This window comes from Nestor notabilis, unplaced genomic scaffold, assembly GCF_000696875.1.
Source record: "Nestor notabilis isolate BGI_N333 unplaced genomic scaffold, ASM69687v1 scaffold16089, whole genome shotgun sequence".
In the NCBI taxonomy this organism is placed as follows: Eukaryota; Metazoa; Chordata; class Aves; order Psittaciformes; family Psittacidae; genus Nestor; species Nestor notabilis.
The window spans coordinates 10,105-36,717 of NW_009944228.1; the positions used below are offsets into that span (position 1 = coordinate 10,105).

The 26,613-nt window shown below is 37.2% G+C and overlaps 1 protein-coding gene across 1 annotated transcript in view; it reads right to left on the minus strand.

The window, feature by feature from the left end:
* The window catches only part of PDZD8 (PDZ domain containing 8), a gene marked incomplete at its 5' end in the record, with an annotated part of 60,020 nt that overhangs the window by 4,888 nt on the left and 28,519 nt on the right, over positions 1–26,613 (minus strand). The window lies entirely within an intron of this gene.

The following is a 26,613-nucleotide window of genomic DNA, read 5'->3' on the forward strand; positions in this document are numbered from 1 at the left end:
CCTTCCACTAGACCAGATTGCTCCAGCCTAGCCTTGAACACTACCAAGGATGGGGCAGCTCTGGGCATCCTGTGCCAGCGCCTCAGCACCCTCACAGGGAAGGATACCCTCTTAACATCTAATCTAAATCTCCCCTCTTTCAGTTTAAAGCCATTCCTCCTTGTCCCGTCCCCATATGTCCTTGTAAAAAGGGCCCTGTAAACATTTCTTATCTTCACAAAAAGCCCCAGTCCTAATAAAGTCCTAATAAAGCTACACAACCTAATCATCCATTTTATTGGGAATTAGTTTTATTAAAAGGAGCACTGTAAAATCTATCTCAGTATCACTTTGAACATACCACACTGGAATTATAAAACCAGTTACTATGAGTAGCTCTTTAATAGTCAATCCAAAAAGGTGCTTGGAATGAGAAAATTATTGTGTACTTACACACTGTTAAAGTATATTTAGAACAAATCTAAATTAACAATAACCTTGCAGTTTCTTTAAAGGCTCAGAAGCCTTTGCTCATATTTATCTTACAAGATAAATACAAGATAAATTTAACTCTATAATCTCAAATATCTTATTCTTTAAGAAAGACTAACCCATACAAATAACTGAGGTGCAATATCTGTAGTAAAGCTTTGCCCCACACTCATGCACCAATCTCTTACAATTTGGAAGTCCCTACTGAAGAATATGTACCTAGGTAGTAGTCAATTGTTTGCACACTTCAACATGTGACTCTTTGGCAACTTTTTTCTTACTAAAAACTGTCCTTAATGAATTTACCACCACCACCCTGAAAGCACCTTCTTTCTGGACTCTTGAAATGACTGTCTACTACCATTCCAGCAATGTATAGTCTGTCTATTTGAAAGGGGAAGTCATAGTCTGTTTCAGCTGCAAGGACAGAAGTTTAATTTGCTTTTTTGATTCCCAAGAACGGAGACACAGACACTGTTTGTAGAAAACCTCCACAGGAAATTTTCTATTTGGTTTCAATTTACTGAGTTTAGGTAGACAGTCTTCCCCTCCATCCTTCTGCATTTACTTTGCTGCTATTTAACTGTCGATGTTTGAACTGTCTGGAGTTGGTCCTCCTTCTCTGAGGATGTGTTTGTTTGCTTAATTTTGTGCAATGGCTTTCCACAGATGAAGTGGATTACTTCAAGACAAAGTCTGTGTCCTGGGTTCAGATACAGCAATCATTTTTTCTCCTTCTTAGTAGCTGGCGCAGTGCTGTGTTTTTCTCAGGTCGGGCTGGGTATCAGTCGGCGGGTGGTGAGCAATTGTATCCTCTCCCCTTGTTATTTCCCTTATCATTACTGCTATTGGTGGTAGCAGTAGTGGTTTGTGTTATACCTTAGTTACTGGACTGCTCTTATCTCAGCCGGTGGGAGTTACATTCTTTCCATTCTCCTCCCCATCCCTCCGGTAGGGGGGGGAGGAAGAAGTGGGGGGAGTGAGCGAGCGGCTGCGTGGTTCCAAGTTACGAGCTGGGCTTAAGCCACGACAGTTCTTTGTGGGGCCCAGCGTGGGGCACGAACCCACGACCCTGCTGGGTGGTGGGACATTCAAACACTGGGATACACATTGACCATAAGCCGCCTGGTTGGTCAGCACGAGGGGATCTGCCAACAGGGCTGGCCCAGCCTCCAGTACAGTCAACTCTTGGGATCCTCCTGTCACTCCAGAAATATAAATGGGTTCTACCCCTTGATACGTTGATGGCATCCGGGTACAACAGTGAAAATGCATTGTTCCCAGGCTGAAAGTCAAAAACATAGCGCTGCACCAGCTCCTAAGGGGAAAACATGACTGCTGTAGCTGAACTCGGGACAGTATGACAAATAATTAAATTTTTAGAATTAAATAAAAACCTCTTAAGTGCTAAGAAACAAAGAAAAACATTTTACAAATACCCATGGAAACTTCAAAAAATTATTCTTCTGCTTTAGTCCTTTCTTTATATATAATACAGCTTTAAGTTAGCAATGCACAACTGTTGCATGTGCTGTATGGAAACACTATGAACAATTGCTGCAATTTCAAAACAACACTAGTTTAATATTTTAACTGTCAAAACCACAGATGACATGAATTTGCTGTGGTGGCAGAGAAACATGCAACTAAAAACCTCCTTCTAAAAATCACTCCCCTATGCCATGAAGCGCTGCCTACTGTTATCAAACAACGAGGAGACCATTATCTCCAAGATTTGTCACAGAGTCCAAGTACTCAAATCTCAATTCTTCTATAATGGTTCCTTCGAAAAATCTTGCTCTAAACGACTAAGGTTGGGAAAATATTTCCAAACCCTTGTGTCTGATAGATGACAAAACTACCACAAGATCAGACAATAAACTCTCACTTGAGGAGTGCTGATAAACATTAATATTACAAAGGACTAAAAAACAAACAATAACCTTTTATTCCCCTTAATTTTTGTTATCTCACTAACAAAAATATGAAGCTCTTTACTGAATTTCAGGAAATAAATGGATGCTTAGATAGAACGATAGAAAAAAAACAAGTCAAACGGTGGTTTTCCTCTTAACACTAAGTTTATTCTGGCCATTTAATTACACCCTTTTAGGGATACATCTATTTCAACGATAGTTCCTTCTGAAATCTTGCATTAGTTCTGGATCTTAATGCCCAGAACTGGAGATAATTAATAAGACGTTTTACAGTCCTGGCTCATCCAAGATGGATAGTCTGCTAGCTTTGCATCACTGCAAAAGAAATGTTGCTGTAAGATTGTTTGTAGCATGAGGTAACTCTTGTGCAATCAATCACTGACCAGATCAGAAAAACATACAAGTCCTGAAGGAAGCTGGCCATTGTAACACTTTTACAGGAGTTACCTTGTGCAAATCTACTTTCTTTTACAGTCTATTTTCTCATCCATTTAAACAATGGCACAAAGAAGCGACAGGATTTCTAAAGACTCTTCCTTCAGCAAGCAGTAGGCCTTACTTAAAAGCAAATGTCAGCAGGATAAGAGCTGGTACTGGAGTATCTTGCTTTCTGAAGGCAGGCAGCAATGACCTCTAGCCACTGCTAGTACTTGCAGTCATGGCAAACTGTGTGATGAGCAGACATAAGGAAAAAGAGATAATTAGACAGTAAAAAGGAAGAGAAATGTTACTAAAAGCTCCTTCTTACAGAGTTTGTCAGTAGGGACCCTCATCCTCTTGAGCTTCTTTTGAATCCAAGGACTTCTTTGAGCAGATCTCAATAGGGTATGACTTAACAGTGAAAATATTCTCTACTGTGAAAGACTGGAAACCTCTGAGGTGATTCCCAGCATTTCACCCTTCCCTCCTCCCGCAGGGCGAGACCACATAAAAGAACAGAGGGACAGCTGGGACCAAAGACACTAAGGTATCTCCAAACATTTGGCTCCCATGCAGGGACACCGACCACAGATTACAACGCGTATGACTCACTGATGGCAAGAAGACTTCCAATATTCTAGCAGTATCTGATGGAAAGCTGGTTTTGGACGGAGAGTGCCTTTGAACATAGCAAGCAAAGTTCATCTCAACTTTTTATTAACTCTGGCATAGTCACAAGCTTTCTCACGAAGTAAACTGGTTTTATTTATCAACCCAAACCAGATGAATAGCTTCCTTGATTTTTCTTTCTGGCAACTCAAAAGACTCACTGAGTATTACCACAATATCTCAAGCTAGCTACAGTGCAGGTAAACGCAGTTTCAAGCTCTCCAACACCACCCACCCCAACAAGCATCTTTGCATACCCAGCACAGCTCCTTTTTAGGCCTTTCTGCCCCTACCTCAAATTAAAACTTGATAATAAATGTGGAGAACCAAAGATCGACTGATGTTTCTGGATGGAAACAATAGAAGGGCAAAAATCAGCTAAAAGACACAGAGGTTAGAAGGAAATCGCTGATAATGAAAGGACATTTATTATCAAGGAAGCTTGCTGCAAGGGGAAAAAATTAAAAGCTGTACCTAGGAGAAAGGGAAATTTTAACCATATTATAGCAAGATTATTTTAGTTTCATCTAATTAATAGCTCTGTTCCTGCAAATCTTAGTAGTTACTTAAATAAGGAGCAAGACAAAGCAGCTAATACTACTTGCTTGTCAATGACAAGCATACATTCAGAATAATTTATATTGAAAAAGTTAAACTGTGTCACAGAACTTAGAAAACGTAGCATTTTTATAAAGGTAACCAATCCCCAGGCAATTTATGAAATCCCTGTGCAACAGAACAGGAATGACTGTCTTAGGGAGAAATGAAAAGAAGTCATTTCCTTAGTGTTTTATTATTCAAGAAAAAAAACCCAAGAAGTGGACACAAGATGTCCATTCACTTTGAAATTAATAAAACCTTTTGATGTGGGGCAGCAAACGCCTGACTTCTACAGGACAAAGTCTATAAGCATCGATTTCACAATACAGGCTGTAGCTCATTCATATGCATCAGTGCATGAGCCACTGCAGAGCATAACCCCACGACTGCTTTCAGTTCAATACTGGAAGTATGCTCTGGAAATACAATACAGCAGAAAATTATGTTGTGCCTCACAGCCCTTCCTTACCTCGGCCTTGTTCTGAAAGCTTAGCAGATGTTGGATGTCAGTGAAAAACAAAGTTTTTCGAACCTTTTTTAACACACTGATCCTCAATTCCACAGCTACCGTGATCATTCAGAAGTTTGTAACTTGCTAATGCCGTTTAAATGGTCAAATAGTTATGTGAGAGTCAACAGAGGAGGCAGCTTTAATCTTCAAATGCTTCATTAAATTATCAGTCTGAAAGAATTTGTAAATGCAAAGGGATAAATAAAGAGCCCTGTTACAGGCAACAGACAAATGCGATGCCATTTCATTTACTACTTGCTTCCAAAACTACCTAAGAAGTTAGGTTATTTTTTAATACAGAGGTAAGAATTTTTTTCTATGATACGATTCTATGAATGTCACCAGTAATACCATAGTCTCATAACTACAATGTAAGTTAATATTAGACACAGCACTTCCATACAGAATTCCTAAGACAAGACATAATAAATAATACCTGTTAATAAATATGGGGATTACAGCATCAGTAAAAGTATGTACAATCCCATCTTACCAGTAGTGCATCATTCAGCTAAACTTTAAACACTATTAGGTGCCTACAAAAATAAAGAGTCACAAAATTAAACCACAGCAGAACAATCAGAGCATAAGACTCCTGCTTTTAAACCAAATTACTTATTATCAGGAACTAAAAAGGAAATTGGTTTTTGGAAAGCTTAATTTTACTTTGTAACTAACATTCCATGTTTGCTATTTCTAAGTATTAACATAATACAGCTTTATGAGAATTTAGTAAGCATGTCACATTCTTTTGAGCAGAAGTTAAGAAAAGCTTGATCACCCAAGTATGTAAAAAATATTGTTTCGTTGATTTTACATCAACTAAAGAATAACATTTTTACAGGTATTTATTATTCCCTATCAGTGATATGCAACACGCTGTATGTATCACAAACTGACACCATGTCAGTGCTATACTGTAGATAAAAGCTTCATTTTTTTCCAACCAAAGTTACTAAAGTGGATCTTAGGAATTCTTGCAAGGTACACTCTGGTGTGTTCTGGGGAAAAAGAAGAGATCATGTCTATGAATATGCCTGCAAAGTATTACATTCTCCTAGAGAACCCTGCCTGCTGAGAGGAAAGGAAGGAATATTTCATGTAAGAAAAAAAGAAAATCAAAACATTAAAGTACAAAAAGTAGGAAGCCGTTCCTCTGGTATGAAGATTCAGATATTTGTATTCTAAAAAAAGGGGGTTGGCATTTAACTTTAAAATATGGACTTCAACATTATTGCTTTTTTCAACCCTATTATTGGATGCAATCATTATATACGACCTGCACAGTGAAGCAACTGCTAAATTACGTATATGGGCTAGAGGAGACAGTGAAAGGAACCAGGTATCACCAATCTCATGACAGAGTCCTTAGTAATACTAGACTTACAGGAAAAAAAGAATTTAAAATGTTCTGAGAGGACTTCCATCCATGTTTTAGAGAAGGAATAGACGTTTTTATTCTGTGACACAGGCTCAAAGCCTGAACTATGGGGCCAGAGTAGCACAATTCTTTTCCAACCTTTGCTCCAGCTCTCCCATCCCTGCAGCAGGACAATCCTTGCAGTGACATATATAGATAGATAGATAGATAGATAAATAGATAGATAGATAGATACACACAGTTGCACAGAAATCCATTAAGAATTTGCTTCATAAACCCGTTATACAGACTGGGCTTTCCAAGCAACTCCGTGGTTAGGACGCATTCAAATACACAGCAAAAGCAGACACAGACTCAAGAAGAACAAACCCAGGAACTGAGTACCTAAAATTGAACAGAGGCACGTGCCTTTTCTATATTTACTTTCTATTTCCTTTAGCAAACTTGGGCATGTGAAAACATGCTGACAGAAGATTATAAAAAAATAAAGTAAAATAAAAAGCTATATTAACAGAATAACTAGATTATACGAAGTGACAAAATGAAAAGGAAATAATTTCTGTATAAAATTAACTGTACATAGAAAATTGACTTTCCAACATTTATTTTCCTCCCCACTAGAAACGGGCATTAATTACAAATCTCTATTAAGAAAAAGGCTGAAGGTAGTTAATGCAAAAGATTATGTACCAGCATCCTGAAACATGAATATACATGGCAGCTAGAAGTAGTGCTGTATTCTAAGAAAGCAGTATATACCAGAAAATACATTTAGAAACTTGGAAATTAGTTCACCCATTCGTGGATTCATTTTTTCAAACAATTCATACCATGTGTTCCTAAGATTGCCTGAATGAAAATCTGACTTCTATTGTTTCAGTAATTGAAGATAAAGCTCAAAATCTAAAGTTGCTACTGTTCCAAAGTCTGTATCAAGACTTTTGTAAATGATGCTTCCTCCATATCAAAGAAATACAGACCTTTAATATTACAGTTGGTTGAAAATTTTCATGTATTTGCCCTCCATTCCCAGGTTTATATCAATTCATAAGTTGATTTGTGTTCTTCCCCACCCCTCCATTTTTAACATTTTGCCAAAAGGTATTAGACACATATATTGAAGGAACATGTATTTGTTCTAGATATACTAGAATGGGAAATGTGTGTGTGGGGGTTGTTTGTTGTTTCAAAATGATTTGTAAACATATTTAAAGATTTTGAGATATATCTGAATAAAACTTTCAATGAGAAATTAAAAGGAAAATTTCTGCTGCTTATGAAAAAAAGTAATTTGTCAAATAGGAATCCCGAAGATCTGAATGACCAAATTATTGTTCTTGCAGAATTCATTTTACAGTACACAACCGAGCAACTGCCAAAAACATTCATCTGGCTTAGAAAAAGAAGAAATTTGATAAAACTATTAAAAACTTAATATGCGAAACAAAAAAAAGTTTGGAAAAGCTAATAGCTGCAGAATGAGTTTTCGCCATAAGTCGATACCACAAAACTTCATGGCCAACATGAGAGAATTACAATGAATAAAAAAATATTCATGTTTTGTCAGAAATCTGTTTCCAGAGAGATATTACAGATTTTATTTAGGTGCATAACTACATTCTCTTAAACCATCCTACACCACTTAGTTTGACAGTTAAAACATTCATGTCTCTAGCCAATGTCCACTGCAGTGTTTGCAGTGTGCTTCTGAATCTGGCTGATCCTTCTAATTTTAGACAGTTTTAATTACTTGCTTTTTGCTTTACCTGCTGTTCAGCTTTCCTCCACTGCAGCTTTTATCCTGCTCTGAAAACCTATGAGGCTTTTCCACAGCTGACCTCAGCAGCCAGCCACTTATCCACTAGAAATCACCCTTTTTACACTGATCTTTAACATCAGAAACCTCTGACCAACACGTTCTTCTTGAAAACAGTATTCATCAGTAAAACAATCAGCCAACACTCAAGATCTTCTTGAGAATTAATATTCACACCATTTTTCTAGTACAAATATTTGCAGTATCAGAAATTACATACCTCGGCTTGTGAGTTTTATTCAGTGCTGTCAGTTTTGCTACTACTGCATTTATATATATATATATTTGTGTTCTATATTGTATCAGCTGAAAATGCTTGCAGATTGGACTATACATAACCAACCTAAACACAATTATTAACTGGCAAATGAGGTGTCAATGGCAGTACTGATCATTTGTACTGTGCAGGGCTTTATGGGACCCACTGCACTTTTGTGCCTTTTTGAGTGTCACTGAACAGATACTAAAATCATTAGCTTGTGGACTCTTCATGTTTCCTTGAAAGGAACTTTCTAAAATTACCCATTTCCAATACAATGGATTGACTCAGGCATTCACCCACCACCATAAGTGTCTCTGCAAGTTTAGTGCCACAGACTTCTAACAGGGAGCTCCAACCACTGATTAAAGCAGAGGAATGACACAGCCATTCCAAAAGGTACAGTTTAAGTTCAAACACTAGAAAATAAAGTATTTAGAAAGAAGTTAGGAAATGCTGGAGTCGCAAAGCTCTCTAAAAGGTCCTGTGCTATTAAGTTGTGAAAAAACTTTGCTCTAAAAAGTATTGTGGTTACTGTTCTCCTAATCAGCACATGACTCACACACCACTTTCCTATTTCTTCTCACCTAAGAACAGTAAAAACCAATACCAACCAACCCCAAACCTCCCAAAAGACACACATGAAACACTTTTGCCTTCAAAAGACTTGTTACATTTACTGCCATCTGGAAGTGGCCAGTAAGTAATCGGCTCTTATGCTCTCCTGTGACTAAAACATTGGCATGTATGTGATGACTTCAAAGCTGGCAGTTTGTATTCCGATGTCACAAAGTAGTCTTCACAAGATGGATTAGCCCTTTCTGAGTCTGATATTAAGACAGCACTAAATCTTAGTACAGATAAGTTGGTACTGCTGAATTATTTCAAGTGTATCAAATGCTGTACCATAATATGGACCTACCTGCAGTTGCTTTGAGAGTGTCTAAGATATTATTACTATTTGCCGCTGTTTCTAATCACTTCTTATGTGCCTTTCAAGTATCTTTAAGCATAACAATTTTCTCCAAGCTACACTGGATGCAGCTTTTAAAGGACAGAATTTCCCATTAATGGGTTGGTCACATTTCAGCCCCCCGAATTAATAATAATAATAATAATAAAAAAAAAGAATTTAAACCAATAATTTAAGTGTGACACACTATTTCTGTTTAAACAATCAAATAGCATCATAAATGAGAAAGTCTGTACAGCAAATGTGTCACAGAAAGAGGAATCAGATTTATAAGCAGTGGACTCACTACCTCTTCCCTTTAGCAATGTCTGGAACAGTTGCTAGCTTTGCCATTTGTGGAATATTAGGAACAAAAGCTTTTTAATGACAATAAAAGAGAGAAAAAAAAATAGAAGCGGGATGTTAAAGACTTTTTGCTGTTAATTTTTCCAGCTATGTGAACTGTAGTCTGTGCATGGCGAGACACAGCTACCTCCAATTAAGGTTGCAGTTTTCATGTTTGTTTTTTCTTTACTTTTATGAAGAAGCATATTTATTTGTTGAGATTTTTTTAATAGTCATCTCATATGGCAAAATTTATTTTCTGCTCTATATATCTTATTAAAAATGTTACAAAATATGATGTTAATTTGGACCAAGATTACATTTAAGTAGTAATTCATTAAGGCCATAATACTGCAAATGTTACACACGTCTAACTTCACCATCATGAGCTTATTTGCCTGATATATATGTGACAATTCATGCTAAAGTCAAACATCTGCATGTCTGCCTGATGAGCACCAAAAACATTTAACAGCAGCAAAATCCAGAACAGGCTAGTTACTGAACAAAATACTGAGCTACATCTTATTTTCCTCCATACTCCTGACATGTTGCTGGTACTCTTTGACTAAGCTACTAGTAAAACAAGTGTACCTTTCAACTAAGGTAAGGTGAAACAGGTTATGGGACATGCAAAAAGTAAACTGTTCTGCAATTATCATGAATTGCTGAGGCATTCTTACTAAATGGCAATTACAGGAGTTGAATGGAGGAGTTAAAGACAAAGCAGCAGAAAACCTGTGTTTAACTTGGAAGTGTCAGAGGCAGGTAAAATGCTTTATGTGAAGCTCTTCTACAGGGAGCAATTTAGTACAAACAGCAATGTAGCTCTTCTTTAAGTGCTCTTACTCACTGACATCTTTTTACTCTTTATTAAACCCAACTGTGATGATTTCCTTTGTCCCTGAAAAAATGGAAAAGATTGATTCCCCCCAAAAAAAAAATCTTGTATCACTATTTATGTCTCTGATAGAAAAAAGACTTCCTTTAATATTGCTTAAGTGTGACTCGGTCATCATATAAATATTTCCTAAAAAACTCGGGTAGTTTAATAGCAAATACTGAACTAAGGTTACTGAAACTGGATATTAAATAAAAGCAGATTAAGTTCATTAATAATACCATGTGTGACACCAAACCAATATAAAGTTTACCTAGTTAATGGTTTTCTTTGTATAAATCTGTTTATGAATTGCTACAATGCAAATTACAAAGAAGATAAATGAGAACATAGGAATTCATGCATGCAAGAAAGTGGTCAACCCAGGGGTTTGTGCATCTCCGAGATGGAAGCAAATAAGTTGGAAAACATCAAGCGTATACACGAAAAGCAAAGCCTCTAAACCAGCTAGTAATGACTCATATCTATCTTGGAGGTACCTAATTAATAGTGATAAACCTGTTGCTCTTAGTCTGCATGTAATAAATTCAAAATATTAGACTATCAGGTTAAAGTTTTTTTATATTGGAAATAATATTCATGGTAAAGAGCTTTCTCCTCCACATAGAGAAACCGCTTGGCAATTTTGATTATCACACCCAGTAGCATTACCCACCTGATTACTGACATGGATATTGCCATCAAAACTGAAACTATGAAAAGTTATTACCTGCTGTAGTTACAGTAACATGCACCACAGATGCTAGTTTCTATGGAAATAAATTGTAACTCTTAGATCTCACTAATGGCCTTAGAAGTCACATTTGAAAGGGCTTAAAAGTTTCATTTCTGATAGAAAAATGTTGGTGGAAAGAGTAAGTGCATTACTTAGAGGTTGATTTTATTCTGGAGCAGAAGCGTCTTCTTTAGAGCAACAGCAACGCTAATGGCAGAGTTAGATTTGAGTACAGTGCATCTTCCGAAACGAGCAGGAGCTTCATAAATAATCTTTGCCTGGGAATCTTCAGACAAAGCCCTGGATCTGGGATGGGAGCAGAAGCTCTGCTGCAGCTCTGCTCTGAGGAAGAGCTTGGTGCTGGCAGAGGCAGTGGCAGTCCCAAGGGAGACCAAAGCCACAAGTGCAGCACTGGTCTTCCTGACTCCCTTATGCTTGCCTCAGGTCTAACAGAATCAGCACCTTAAGTTTTGTATCAAAGTTGAGGAAATCAAGCAACGTCATTTGACTTACTAAAGATGCAGCATATTTAAGCCATTACTTATACAAGCATCTGCAAAAAATACATAAAACACCTATACTCTTACAACCAAACCATTACAATTCTGGGTAATACAAATTAGACTCTTATCAATAAAACAGTCAAAGCAAAAGGGGCATCACATGTACCCAGAACCAACATAATTATACAATTTGAAATATCATATGAATTCAATGAACGCAGTTTATTATTTCTGCCCTGCATAAACTTCTTGACAACAGTTACATTTCTTATCAATATTAATGGCTAAAAGGCTATTAAAGAAAAGCACAAGCCTGAATAATACTCTGTGTGATCCAATCACTTCTCAGACTCCTGCATTCCCACAGAACTAGCTAAACCCAAAGGAACTAAGGCAGACGGAGTAAAAGATTCATCATTGTAACAGCTCTTCAGAGATGAAACAGAAGATCCATCTGTATCAAAACAAAGTTCCTGTTGCATACAAACCCTCAACCCCACCCTTTGCCCAGTAAAACCAGAAGATCCCTTTTTTTCTGAAATTCTGCATTACCAAGGCCAGAAGAGATGAGAATTTATGTCTAGTTTATTCCAAATAATTGCTGTAAGAAGGCCAAGGTTTTGTATATAATAATCTTCCTCTACATAGAAAGGCAGCCAAACCACACAGAGTTGTTTTCAATTAACTTCTGGAAAAAACACTGCAGTATACACACACAACTATATAACTAGTGAAGATTTCCACAACCATACATCTATTTCTGGTTATTTTGTTGAACACATCACATCACATCAATTTGTTTATGGTTATAGGGCACAAGTTGCTGCCAGGCAGTGAAACAGCAGCTCAATGTCACATCTAATTAGTAGCACCAAGACAACAGCACACCTAGGAGCCAGATTTTCATACTGATACTGTTCATCACTTACAAAAATTGCCACAACTATTAAACTGAAAAAGATTTTTACACCAACTTAGTCAAACGCTGACAGTTCACTTTGCAAACGAAATCAATACCCAGCTCTATTTGATTTGCACTTGGAAAATAGTTTAGATTATTTCCTCCCCCCACCACACATAAAATTCACTTCCCAATACATACAAAGAATGATTTAGACACTGAACTTCAGCTGTAAACTGGAATCAACATGCTATCCAGCTTTGCAACTTAGGTTCCAAAAATGCTTCATGAAAATCCAAAGGTCTTAGGTTTTCATAGCATTACAGAAAGGTTTGGCTTGGAAGGGACCTTCGTGTTACAGCTTTCTGTCCATGTAATATATATAATCATAACTGGCTAATAAAAAGTAGGATTTCCCCCTCCCCGTATACTTAGATATCTGAATGACAAGAAAACAGAACTGCTATAGCGACTTGGACAAAGAACTGGATATCCTCCATTTCTAGACTATGAAAAAGCTTTATTACAGTAAATGTTCAAAACCCAAACCAAACAAAACCTGCCCAGCCATTCCACAAAGATTCCTGTTAAATGTTTGAGACTGGGATTGTGCCTTAGTATGAGGCTTAGTCACAGCTCTGGCACAAATCTCTCCCAAAGTTTATCTCCCTCCATCATTTCTGCAGGCAGCAGAATATAGGAGTTCTTCAGAAACCAACCGCAAAACACTAACTTCTGCACTAAAGCGTGCAGAAGTGCCAAAAGAAAAACACTCTCCTAGAAACAGCTTAGGAGGAGTCAAAAAAATAGTAATAAAAATAAAATTTACAAGAGGAGTAGGACACTGCCTGTGATGGAAGCTAAAGTTCAATCATTTTGACTGATTTGGGTTTTTTTTAGTATTACTGGCTAAGTAATATATACCAATTCCTCATCTCCCTATCGTAAGGTAAATGAAAGAACGAACAGGAAATTATGTCAAGCTTGAAAACTTCTTCTTTAACTTCAGCACTCACTATAAAACTTCCTATACTCTGGGTTTATGCTCTATTTAAATTAGCAACAGATCTTATTGACAGTTGGTGAAACACATAAGAAAAAAAAACCACCCCACAGATTTCATAACACAACATTGATTTCCCTTTCCCACCAGAAATGGGGCTTGCTTGGGCCTGTGACCAATTTCCTTCCCCAAAGAATATAGAACTCATTTAATGTAAAAATGAACAAAGAATTAGTCAATATCATAGAACGCCTGAGAAATAAATATATTTTAAAAAGATAAGTCATATTGAACAAGGTGTGTGAGGTAGAAGACCTTCAAATGCACATGTACAGCAGAAGCTGTCCTTAAGTTGGTCATGTTTACTTAAAAGTGGTAGGATAGTGGTAATATCCTACATATTACAGGGATGGAATCCACATCAGTTCTGAAACCATGAGTTATTTCTTTGATTTGGTCATAAATAGCACATTCAATACTAAGTATTCGAAGTCTGAGGTTTCTCTTTTAAATTGCTATGGTATTAAATATTTTATTTGAACACCTACAGGCTTAAGAAATTGAAAGCTCTACCAAATGAAATGTGCAGTGTGGTGAATGATGAGATACCTTATAGTAAAACAAAAAGTACAAAATATGAAACCTCTTATAGCAAAGCTTAAGGTTATAAAATCACAAATTTAATGGTTAACTTGCTCCCAGTTTGTTATACAGTCACTTAACTTCCACCATAGTTCATGAGAAGAGATGTGTTAACTCAAAGAAAAAAAGTGGTTTGCTTTTATAACCTCTGGAACTGAGTAAAAAGGTAAGAAAAAAGTAAATTACAGTATTATTACAGAAATTATATGCTGTCAGAATTTAGTGGGGCGTAGGCAAAAACACAGCATAGTAGAGATGGGGAGGGAAAGGAGGATGGAGATTGAAAACATTAGATGTGGACTGGAGAACTGCAATCTGCAAGTCCACAGGTGCAGAACCATGACAAAACACTTCTAATTTTTCCATTCCCCATGACTTCTGATTAATAAAACATTATTAATCTACATCAACTACCAAGAAACCCATACCTTAAACTCAGATTTTCTACCACCTATTTGTGTACAATGTTACACTTAGGTAGGAACTGCCATGTGCATATTACAATATATTCAGAGAAAGGTATGAAGAATTGTCTTTTTTTGCAAGAGGAAAGAAAAGACCATTTAGGGAGCTAAAAAAGCAAAACTATCTGGGCAGTGTATTTTTTTCTTTCTTTGACTTACATACTTTAATACCATTTGAACAAGAGCATTGCAAGCTAATTAAACATGAGGTAATTCTACACTACTAAATCATACAAATATCAAAATCAATTGCAGTTTAGGCATTTTGAGCAGAAGCATCATTGATTTTTTGCCATTTTCATACAATGACAAACTTCAGATTTGAAGTGAGAACAGTATTTTGCATACAAAGCACCTCCAGGTTAAAAGCAACGTGCAAGGATAGTAACTTGGGTATGATAATGAAATCAAATAATATGTTGCTTATAATTATTGAAAGAGCTATGGTTTTATTACATGCAGAGTGAATGTGCGTGCTTCCATGGATTTGAAACAGATATTAAACTTATACCTCCAGACTTAAGTGATGCTCATTGACATAACTACCTCAATATATGAGGTAAAATAGGATTTTCTGAACTGTTAAACAACAAGAAATTGCAATACTAAGAAAACCTCATCAAAAATTAATCTATACACTAGATATGACCCCTAGCCAACAGTCACATTATACCAAGTATTTAAGATAAATGGCAGCAATACTCAGGGATTGGAGCTAAAAATATTTTGGGGGAAGGGGTGAAGCGACAGACACTCAAAAACGCCTGTCTGCATGTACAGTGCATTCATTCACATTCTGCTTATCAGCAATACTCTCTCTCGCAGAAAGTATTGCTTTAAAGTGTTCCTGGCCAACTGACAGATACTAGCTGCCTGTATTCTCAACTGCTATTCTGTCCTTCATAAGTGATATGTAGAAGATACCTACAGATAGACAAAAGGATGACTATATACTCCAAGTTCATAATCTATTTGAAAAATCTCTCTTCAGCAATGGTAGGTTAGCCATTGCTCTCCTATTCTGGGTTTATGCTGTTGCCTCAACAGAAATCCCACCTTAAAAAAAAAAAATAATCATAGAATCATAGAATAGAATCATAGAATGATTTGGGTTGGAAAGGACCTTAAGATCATCTAGTTCCAACTCCCCTGCCATGAGCAGGGACACCACACACTAAACTATGTCGCCCAAGGAATAATAAATCAATCTATTCTATTGACAACAGTATTTATCCTCCTGCACTTTGCATTTAACGATACATAACACTGGGTGCTTACCTAGTCATCTGTAGGACTGCTAGACGCCAGCCACCAGGAAGGACATAGCAAGAAAAAGAAAATGAAATCTAGCTTTCAAAAAGATGAAGAGAAAGAATTCCTTTCAGAAGTTGGCAAAATTACTCCCCAGTAAAATGCAGAAGTACAAAATAACAAAGAGTGCAAAGTTTCAACAGCAAAGATTTATTTTCTGATCTAGACAGAAGAGCAGTAAGAGGAAGGAATTTGCCTGCACATCTCCTGTTCTACTACTGCTTTGCTGAGGAGGCGGCCCAGGATGCAATCAGTCAAGACCCATATAGCATCCTTCCCTGAACTGTTCTTCCTGCAGCCGCAGCAACATTCCTTGCTTCCCTTTTACTGTAACTTGAAAATATTTATTTCAGCATTTGAAGGCTGGGGGTTTGGCAATATCAAAAACGATCGCTTTGCTCCACTAAATTATTTTGTGAACGTGCAGAAAAGGGTTTATTCTGTCCAGGATACATTTCCAGTGCCTTTATAGGTTACTACTTCCAGCTGTCAAAACAAATCCAGAAATGAAACTAATCTCTGCAAAAGTAAATAGTGTGTTCTTAGCTAGAATCTAAGTGTTTTCTGGTAAAATCTCATTCACTTTCGTTCCAATTATTAGATATGAGAGAATACTGCTTTAATGACCTTTCATAAAATTACTTCCTCCTAGTAGCTATTTTTAAAGCTCAGCAATTCATTGCAATCCTTGGTTACCTCGATCATATGCAACCGAGACTGTGGTTCCTAGCACACTTCTACACATCAGCTGGCTAGAATCTGAATGCCTTTGCTCATAAGGGCAGCCAAAAGTTTGGTCCTAGTTATCACAACCATATTTTTAGAATATATATTATTTCAGATTGCCTTCCAATAGCTAAAGCATCAAGAAATGTAGCGGAAATAGAAACATTAATCCAACCTGGCAAAAAACTTCGAATAAAAGCAGGTCTGTAAGCTCAGGCACAGCCTCAATGTACTTCCATTACAGAGTTTTTAGGCTAAAAATGCCTGGTCTGCCTACAATGCAAATTTTACTCCATCTGAAGCCATCCCTATAGCAGTAGTCCTAGACTGGTCTCGTGACTAAAGCACTCTTTTTATGAATTACTTTTAGTCAAAAATAGTCCAGATAGTTCTGCTGCCCTCCCTCCCTGAGACCAGGTTACCTCCAGAGGTCTCTTCGTTCTGAATCACTCCGACTCTAGTCTAATAACCAAACAGATACCTTGTGCAGATATCATTTAAGTCTTATTTGGAATTATATAAATATATCTTTCTTCACATATATACTTTTTTTTTGATATACATATATGAAGAAATGCTTGAAAGCTAACCAATTTTCCTCCTGAAGCCAGCTGTTTAATGTTTCTGATAGTTCCACAACACATTTCCTGGGAGTTTCTATAACCTACAGATAACATACACTAACAAGGCACTTTAAAGATCCCACACTAGCCAACTATTTACAGCTGCTCTACTCCCATGACCTTAGTACTCCTATTACTTTGTTGGTAGTATTATTCTTGTCATACATCCTCTGCTCTCTGTTTATGCAGCTGAATTGATGCAGTTATTCATCACCACACCTGGTCTCCTGCACCAAGCTAAGTCATTATTTGTTCTGCCTCACTACTGTGCCTGCTTTCTGCTTTAATAATTAACAAATATGACATTTCTAAGTGCTTCTTAGAAAACTGGTTTGGTTAAGGAACATAATTCCTAGCATTTAGGGTATTTTCTTTACTGGAAGCTTTCAAAGAAATTCTAGCTAACTGAACCCTTTTTCCTGAATTCCTTGTTTTTCCTTGCTAACAGGGATGCTTAATTACCAAGACTCCTGCCCTGGCCTTCCTAAGCTCCCATGCTGAACACAGAGTACAGTATTACACTCCTAACTCATCTTACCCTACCCTAAGTGGAAAGACTTCTCCAGGTCCAAACTGTGTGCCTGCAATTCAGGCATGTTCCTATCAGCCTTGAAACTACAAAACCAACCCTGCCAACAAACACACTCACTCCTACCTCTTCCTTAAATTCCCTGTACTTTAATGGATATGACAGCTAAGAAAACTCAGGAGCACCCTCAAAATTCTCATCGCATCAATACTCAGCACTAGACTTCACTCCACCAAAGTAAAGCAACAGTTAAAGACGTAACAAACAATTACCAAGGCAAGTGTAGATGCTTCATTTTAGGTATCACAAGAAATCAAGTTAGCTAGACAGAAGAATATAATTACCGCACATCATCACTACTGTTTCGTTTCCATTCTGAGCTATTTTATGGGATTTGGGACGTATGTATCAGATCCAGCCTGTCTTGCCCACAGATCCCTCTTCTCAAATACTTCATATACAGGCAGCCAGAGTCCTCCAAGTTTGTTTTTTTCCTCCTGTGCTGACATGTGAATGCTTTCTTTCCATGATCTTTAGCCCTTTACACAAAAGGACTTTGGCATCAGCCTTACTGCATAACCTAAACTACTGCCCCTAAACCCAAACCCAACCAACCCATCTCCCTGCCACCACACAGGAGGTGAGGTTTAACCCAAGCTACAACTCCTCAGTTACTTCTTCATTACGCACCCCATGAACAGAAAAAAAATGCTTGATGACCTTTTGCAGACAGACCTCTGTGGCACACGCAAGACAGTGACAAAGCAAATTTTACAGGGTATTTTTCAGCTCACTTAGGAGACAAAAGAGGAGGAGCAAGCCAGCTGACACTGATAATGGAATTGGCAATTTAACAGTTGCTCAAGGAAGCATATGCCTATATTTACGTTTTAGCTCATATCAAGTGGGTGCTTTTGAAGTAAAACCCCGCCATGGTCTCCACCTACTCTACAAAACGCTCCTGGAGAACACAAAGGGCATTCCCTCCACAGGAAGCTACACCTGGGAATATCCTCCTAACCCATGGTAACTCCAGGACAGACCAGAAGCAGACCCCAGTAAGACTTCCATGACGTGTATGGTCTGGAGGTCATGGCTTTAGCCACTCACTAATGTGGTGGCAGCCAAAGCATCCCACTGTCAATGCAGTTTGTGCTATGCTCATACATTTACCATGTATTTATATATATGCATCCACAGAGAGGACAACTTTATCTACAGGTCTCAGATGCAAAAATTATGACTAAATGCATGTCATACATAACTATGTACATTTATCAACACCTTTATCACATGGTGTTTATCATATTCCCCAAGAACAGGCTGTACAGCTCAAAGGCTTTGACTCTACACTTCACAGAAACACCATGTGAATTAACAGCAATATATAAATTTCAGCAAGTTAGTTGTTACACACTTAATTAGTTCAATGCAATCATATACCATCAGTATTTTCACCTCTGCTTATCACAAATGTGCATCTGATTTGAGACCAGTGGAAATCACTGGTCTGAAAGGGGGGAGATTACAGTGGAGATGGACCACGTGTTTGTGTTACGAAGTTATGAACACTCTAATCCTATGCTCAATTCACATGTAGTTCACATTGTTATGTAAAGTGATTGTATTTTCAGTTTACAAGCTGCTGTACAGCCTATTCTTAATATACTCCCACAGATGTGTGATTTAACTACCAAGGAACATAGAAACAGATTTCTGCGATAGTTCTCATAAGCATCATCTCTGTATTTCTTGACTCTTTTGTCTATCATCAGACAAACTTCAGATGAGCCCAACCCAATTTCTCAGGGGTTATTTATTGTATTTGTATTTTTAATGCATGGTCAACTTGTTCTCCATGAGACTTACATTCAAATTTAGCTGAAATAGATCAACTGATGTTTTTCATTTTATATATATACATACACACACAAATCTATACATAATTAAGTGCATGTACTTATATATATGCACAATTTATAAATATATGAAGTGAAAATATTTCTGTATTTGTTTAGATGTGAAAAACTATGTTTTTATAATTAAAAAAACTCTTTCTGCAAAACTGACTTCAGATTTCTAAGGGTTTTTTTTGGTTTTATTTTCTTCTTTCAGCAAGGGAAAATCTATAGCTTCAATTAATATCAAATGGATCTGAGGCTGCACAGACATGATACTTGTTCCAAACCACGCAGCTTAAAAATGGAAACAGATGACATAAGCAGAGATCTGAAGATACAGACTTTTGGTTAAATTATTTGTCAAGACATTCATAGTTCAAAGATTCTATTTATCTTACCAAAACTTTGATGGAGGGAGCTTTTTAAAAGACTGCATTAAGTGAAATGCTCCATTTTCTAATGCTGATTCACTACTGATTACTTCCAATATGCAGGTGTCCTTTGCAAAGCATCACTCTGCTACATCTAACCTTAATATACCACAATGACCTTTTAGCCATTTCATTTGTATGACAGGAATTGGCAATTCCAGTTTTCATCCTCAAGGCTTTTCCAGGGCAATAGCTACGCTGCCCACTCATATTACTTTCTCTTTTCTATCTGCTGGATAGAGCACTGGAGGCACTGGAATAGGTTGCCCAAGGAAGTTGTGAATGCTCCAACCCTGGAGGCGTTTAAGGCCAGGCTGGACAGAGCCTTGGGCGACATCGTTTAGTGTGTGGTGTCCCTGCTCATGGCAGGGGGGGTGGAACTGGATGATGCTAAGGTCCTTTCCAACCCTAACTATTCTATGATTCTATGCTGTCATTATACTGCATTTGGAGAACATGCACTGCACTTGCATTACAAAATGCTTGCTTATACATTTTTCTTTTTTAAATTATGGAAAGTATTTTCTAAATGCTTGGTCACCCTTAAGGAAAAGCAAGAAGAATCACATGAGCTTTTGCCCACAAAGCAAGACTTCACTCCTGCTGTTCTACAGACATACAATAGCCATGGTATTGTAACTAGTGAAAATTACAATGACAGTATATAAATACTCCAAACACCATTCTCATTCACTCTGTGTTGACTCCAAGCGTTGAGCTCCACCTTACTAGACCTAGAAGAGACTTAAAACACTGAGACAAACATTTAATTTCTGCTCTGACTTGTGACTGAAGGAGAAAAGAAATAAACCCCCAAATATCTGGAAAATAACAGCTAAATAACTACATTATTTATTATTAGGAAGGTATGACATGACAGTGCAACAATACTGCATTAGCTTAATTCCAAGAATCTGAACTATTTAGCTCATCTGACTTCATAAACATAGCTACATTAGAGTGTACTCAGAATAAGGAATTCCTCCCCCAAAAGTAAAGGCTTCCTTTCCACTCACTCAGTAGTTTCTATGCCTAAATTTTGACTCTTGAACCGCAAAATTTAAGACCACTAGATATCAATTACTTATGGTGCATAAAAAATCATTTCTGTCCCTTTAGAAGGGCAAAGATCTACATTAAAGAATGGAGGTTTATTAGTTAAATCACTAATGCTAATGATTTATTATCATGTTATATATATTAAGGATATTTTAAGAAATCTCAATTCCAGATTTATTCCTGGTATTTAACCTGATTATGCTTTTGTTTAAGCTAATGTAATGTAGCTAGTATAAATGACAATCAGAACCAAACAGTTGAGTTTCCTTCTATTAATGATAAAGTTTCTATACAAAGCCATTTTATGAGAAGCTAAACTAAGGCATCCAAAGCAACTTGCCCAATAAGCTTTCCTCTTCCCTTCATACTCCTTAGCTCACACCAAGCTACACTTGTGGTGCCAGGAGTTACCAGCTTCCCACACACCTTAGCACCAACATTCTGTCACTGTTTGACTTGGAGGTGCCATTTTCATACCTTTCCACCTCTAGAGCTCTTTAGTTTCAGGAAAATCTTTTTGTTTGAGACTTAAACCAAGTTCAATCACATTTGAAAGAGGGATAAGTTATCCAAAATATTTCCAGGTGCAAAGTCACTTTCAAACAGACAGGCAGAGCAACTGCATAAATCACAAGGAACCAAGAGAACATATATTACTTTCATCATCTTCTCACTAAACAGATAATTTACCTATACTAAGAACCAAAGGCAATACCAGATTGCTGAAGGCATCAGGGATCAGAAGTTAAGTATCAGTGGTTCTGCAATAAATACAAGCACTTACCTATCCTTTAACAATCTGCAGAAACTACAGTGTCATTTTTAGTTCCTTAATTGCAAGATGAACTTCCACATGATGAACTACTTGTGGAACTAGACAAGTTCCCACTGAGCAACTTGAAGTCAGAAGTGAATACCCCTAAAACTTTGTCATTTGTCAAACTCCTACATGCCTCGTACAGGTTTCAGAAGTTAACTAGGTTTAGGAGGACATATGAGCACTAAGTGACAGTACCTCACTGTTTCTTAACAAGTATTTTACTCACAGGCATAGGCCCTTTTTCCAAGGCTTTCTACACAACCCTTCTTTGTGTTGTTACAACCTGAAAAGACACTTTTGTTCTGTAATTAAACATTCAAACACAGGCTCCCTTCTTTGTTGATTTGAGAGATTTAACTGTTCATGAGTGGGAGGAAAGAGTTTTCAACATGCCCAACAGTTTACTTGGCAAGCTCCTGATTTGGTAGGGAAACACTATCACATCACTAAAATCCATATAAATGAGTAAATTAGTTTCAATCCAATTACTACATCCTTAGTAGGAAGAGATCCCAAACTCTTAAGCTGAGAAGAAAAAACCTAGTATGTTAAAAGGTTAACTTTTATAAAAGTGCTCTGAGAAAATAGATTTTAAAAGTAAACAGGAAGATTGAAAAGGAAAACAAAAGACAAACAGGTATGAAAACAGCTTATTTTTCCCCAAAGGTGATTGTGTGTTTAAATACGTCCCTCCCATCCACTCCAGTCATGTGCAGCAGCCTCCAAACTGAGCTCCTGACTCATCTGGCCATGTAACTTTGCAATAGGATGTAACAAAATGGTTTAGGAAAGTCATTCCAGGAATATACTGAATTACCCAGAAACCACTTTGTTTATTCTGGTCAATAGAACACTGTTATCTCTCTTACAATAGGCCATACTGTTTATGCAAACAAAGTTAGCTTTCATGCATCAGCCATCTATTTATTTAGCAAGATCAGCTATCACTGTAAATCAATTTCTTTGCAAATGAGAAACACAGATGCTGTAAAAACTACTTAAACTCTTTCCTGCATCCAATATTTGGACACGCAGTGGAACAGATGACAAGAATACAAAAAACAAGTCCTCAGCACCACATCTAGTGACACAAAGACAGGGTTTCTTAGCTTTTACAAGCATTTTTAAGACATAATTTAGTGATTACTTCATAGTCTTATATTTTAAATACAAAGTTGTAAGTTAAAAAGTATGATAAGAAAAGCTTACAACTGCTGTTCAAGCTGGGTGCTATTAGGAGGATATGGAAGATAGACAACTAAAAGGTAACTCAAAGATTCTGTGTTACAGGTTGGTTATTACATGAGTAACCTTCAAAGAAAGAAAAAAAATCAAAACACAGCAAAAATGAATGTTGCCAGCTCTGTAATAAAACAAAAATTAAAAGAACAGAACTAATCCCCGATCAAGCCTGATGTTTCATATATTTTTTTGTCCTAGAACAGTAATACAGAAAGGTTTTACAAAGGTCACCCAACTTAGCCATCTAAAAGGCTTGTGCCTTTTCCGTGGCTCTTTCTGATAAATCAGGAGCAGGCCACTACCACACTGCAACACATCAACTTGGAAGACCTCAACTGAATAAAGAGTATCACCAATGGCACCTGCCCAACAACTCACTTACAAAATCTTATGGAGATTTAGACTGGAGCTAAGCAGCTTCAAAACAGACATTTCACTATAGAAGACAAGTATCTGGCTGTAGAAGAACAACTCTTCTTAAGTCTGAGTACCATGGATGAGTTCTTATGTCAGCTCTTAGAGGAATAGCTGGGGATGGGGAAGCATATGCACAGACAGAGCATTAAGACCCTGCTCATTACACATTCACTCAAGTTATTTTACCCATTAATCTTCTCATCTAGTATTCTGAATTTGAAACTCAGCAAGTAAGATTCATTGCAAGTGGTCAACCTCTGCAGCACTCCAGGGAAGGCTGGGAAGGAGCACAACTTCAAGCTTGGACATAAGGAGAAAGAAGGTGCATGTAAGGAAAGCTGCAAACTTGGTTGCACATGATGTATTTAGTACTGACTGTTGCCATACCCAAAGCTGTTGTAGTAAGCTCTGCTTTCTAGCTGTCCCAGGTGAGGGCAATGCGTGCCCAAGATGCAGTGCATGATAGCTTCTAAATGATTTAGAATGACACAAGAAGCATCAGGTCAGGCTGTGACTAGAGTGATGACATCTGGTTCTAAACAACTATCTGAATATACACACACTACAAAATAAAAGCTGTTAGTGGGGGGGTTTTAATGTTCATGTTCAATAGTCTCTGAGCAGTGAAGAACTACAGTGCACTTGCACAGAAGGTCTCTCATTAAATCACAGAAAAGCTTTCTGAAGCCCCAAGTCAAAAAGCTTAAACGTTTAGTATGAGACCGAAAAAATCCTCATGGCCTTCAAGTTTATTTGAAAGACGGATTACAGAATATTATGTAAGGCACAAATCTCAGAACTATTCCCCATTGTCTTTACAAATATTATCAAATTTTACAAGATCATGAATTTTCATAAAAAGTGACATTTTCAAAAAGCTTCTCTTGCTTTAATCCTCCTTTCTTTTGACAGGATTAAATGCTGAAATGGCAGCCTGTTCAAAAAGCACACTGAAATGCCAACTGTAAGGCAGTTAACTCCATGTATTTACAAATTAACGCTTCACAGTCGCTTTAAATTTTGACATTATCGTTTAGTACCTTCAGGCAACTCATTTCAGAAGGTGCTAGATTTGATTTACATTATTTCTCATTTTACATTCCTATGTTACAGTGCTGGAACACCTTCCATGATAAAGGAAATTCAGCTTTATGAAAGGCTGAGAAATATTGCTTTGTTTTTTATAGAGGTTCTAACTAACCTGCCTACAGCAATTTCCAAGTTACCATTACATTTACCAGTAAAAGGCAATATCCATCAAGACAACCTCACCAAAAGAAGCGGAGATCACGGCCTATGTATGTGTATGCTTGCACAAATTTAGAGTGCAATAATGTCTTCCCCTTCAGTTACTCCAGTGCTGACCACTATGCTCAGAATGAACTGCAAAAAATGCCATGTAGAATTCCTAAAAAACTGGTGGGATACTTACCTGAATTCTTTAATTCATTCTATTATTAGGTTACTTCAGAGAACATCGGTGAGCTCCTGAGACAACTGCTGCAAAAGTAAATCCCATAGGCTACTAGATGTGGTTTTTTTAGATGGCAATTTTTACTTTGCAGAATATGAAATGCAGTTTTTGCATTGCTAAAGTTAGTATTTACAGAAAGGGTTTCCAGAAACATAGAAAAAAACCACCAACAAAAAGCCTCACACTTCCTATCTTTAGGAATATGAACCTGTGCCTATTCCTACCTCAATGTATTAGTTGAAACCAGAGTTTAAAGTTGTCTCCTCATGTTTTTCTTAACTAGATTATTTCAAGATTGATAACTATTTTCTTGAGCTCCTGAATTTATACCAAAAAAGAAAGACTCAAGAGAAAACTTAGAATTCTGTTCTGCAGTTGAGCATCTCTCGCCCATTACTTTACATTCACACAACCAATGAAAAAAGCACAAACTGTTTCGAGTCTGTACATCATGAGTATTAGTCTATTTGCAATAGTTTCTACAATTTGTAGAAAATGAATTAATCTGGCATAAAAATCAGTACCTAAAGAAAGGCAACATGACAACCTAGATTTGCAGAGAAGACCCTAAGAAACATTTCTGTACAACTATACTCTTGATTCTTTCTTTTCCACAGTGCTGGAACCAGAGGAAAGCACCGGCACTTGCCACACTTGGGACAGCTGAGCATCCATATGGCAGTCAGGGCACCGCATAGTCAATGTAAGGGGTACTTAGAGCTGCAAAGCTGCCTCAGGTCTCTGTTAATCCTACTTCAAGGTCATTTTTATGTCCATTCTTCTTCCACTTTTAAGACAGACAGACTCTACTGTCCTTTTATTCATAGAGCAACTTCAGTTACTGCTGAAAAATTATGGTTTTCTTTCACCCCACTACGTAAAGTGTCGGCATAGGTAAAGTCAGCAGCAAGATTCTCACCAAGTGTAACAAGGCTACGGGTCCACACTGAACAGATGTGTCCGAAGGAAAAACAGAACAGTCCTTTTTTGTTTGTAGAAATCAATCTCATATTGATGACCACTCACATTTATGACACAGCCTCCATTTAATATCTACAAACATATACCTAATTATTAAGACATATCTAATCAGTTAGCCAAAGAATACCTGTCTAGTAATCTAATGCTGCTAATGCTAATTACGACATCCTATCCATACAAAAGTATTGCATAGCAATGCAATGATTAATGTTAATTCCAACAGCATGTACTACTAATTGAGATATTTATGAATGTTCACGTGACACATGGGAATGTGCCAATTCTGAAGTCTTATCAGTGTTTCAGATTAATTTGATAAACAGAAGCCTGACACACCTTTGTATTATAACAGACACTTCAATAATGCCCTAGATACATTCAATAACATGGCATCTTTATTCAAAACCCATTTTGACACCTACTAATATTCCATAAATAATGGGATCAGATTAAAGTCTCGCCAAAATTCATTATGAAGTATTAAACCTGTCTAATCTGTTATCACTACTACTAACAAAAAGAATGCAAATGCCAGGAAGTACAGGAAGTTATGAGAATTTTCCTCAGGAGCATTGTAGAACAGTCTGAATCAGAGGATGCACTGTCATG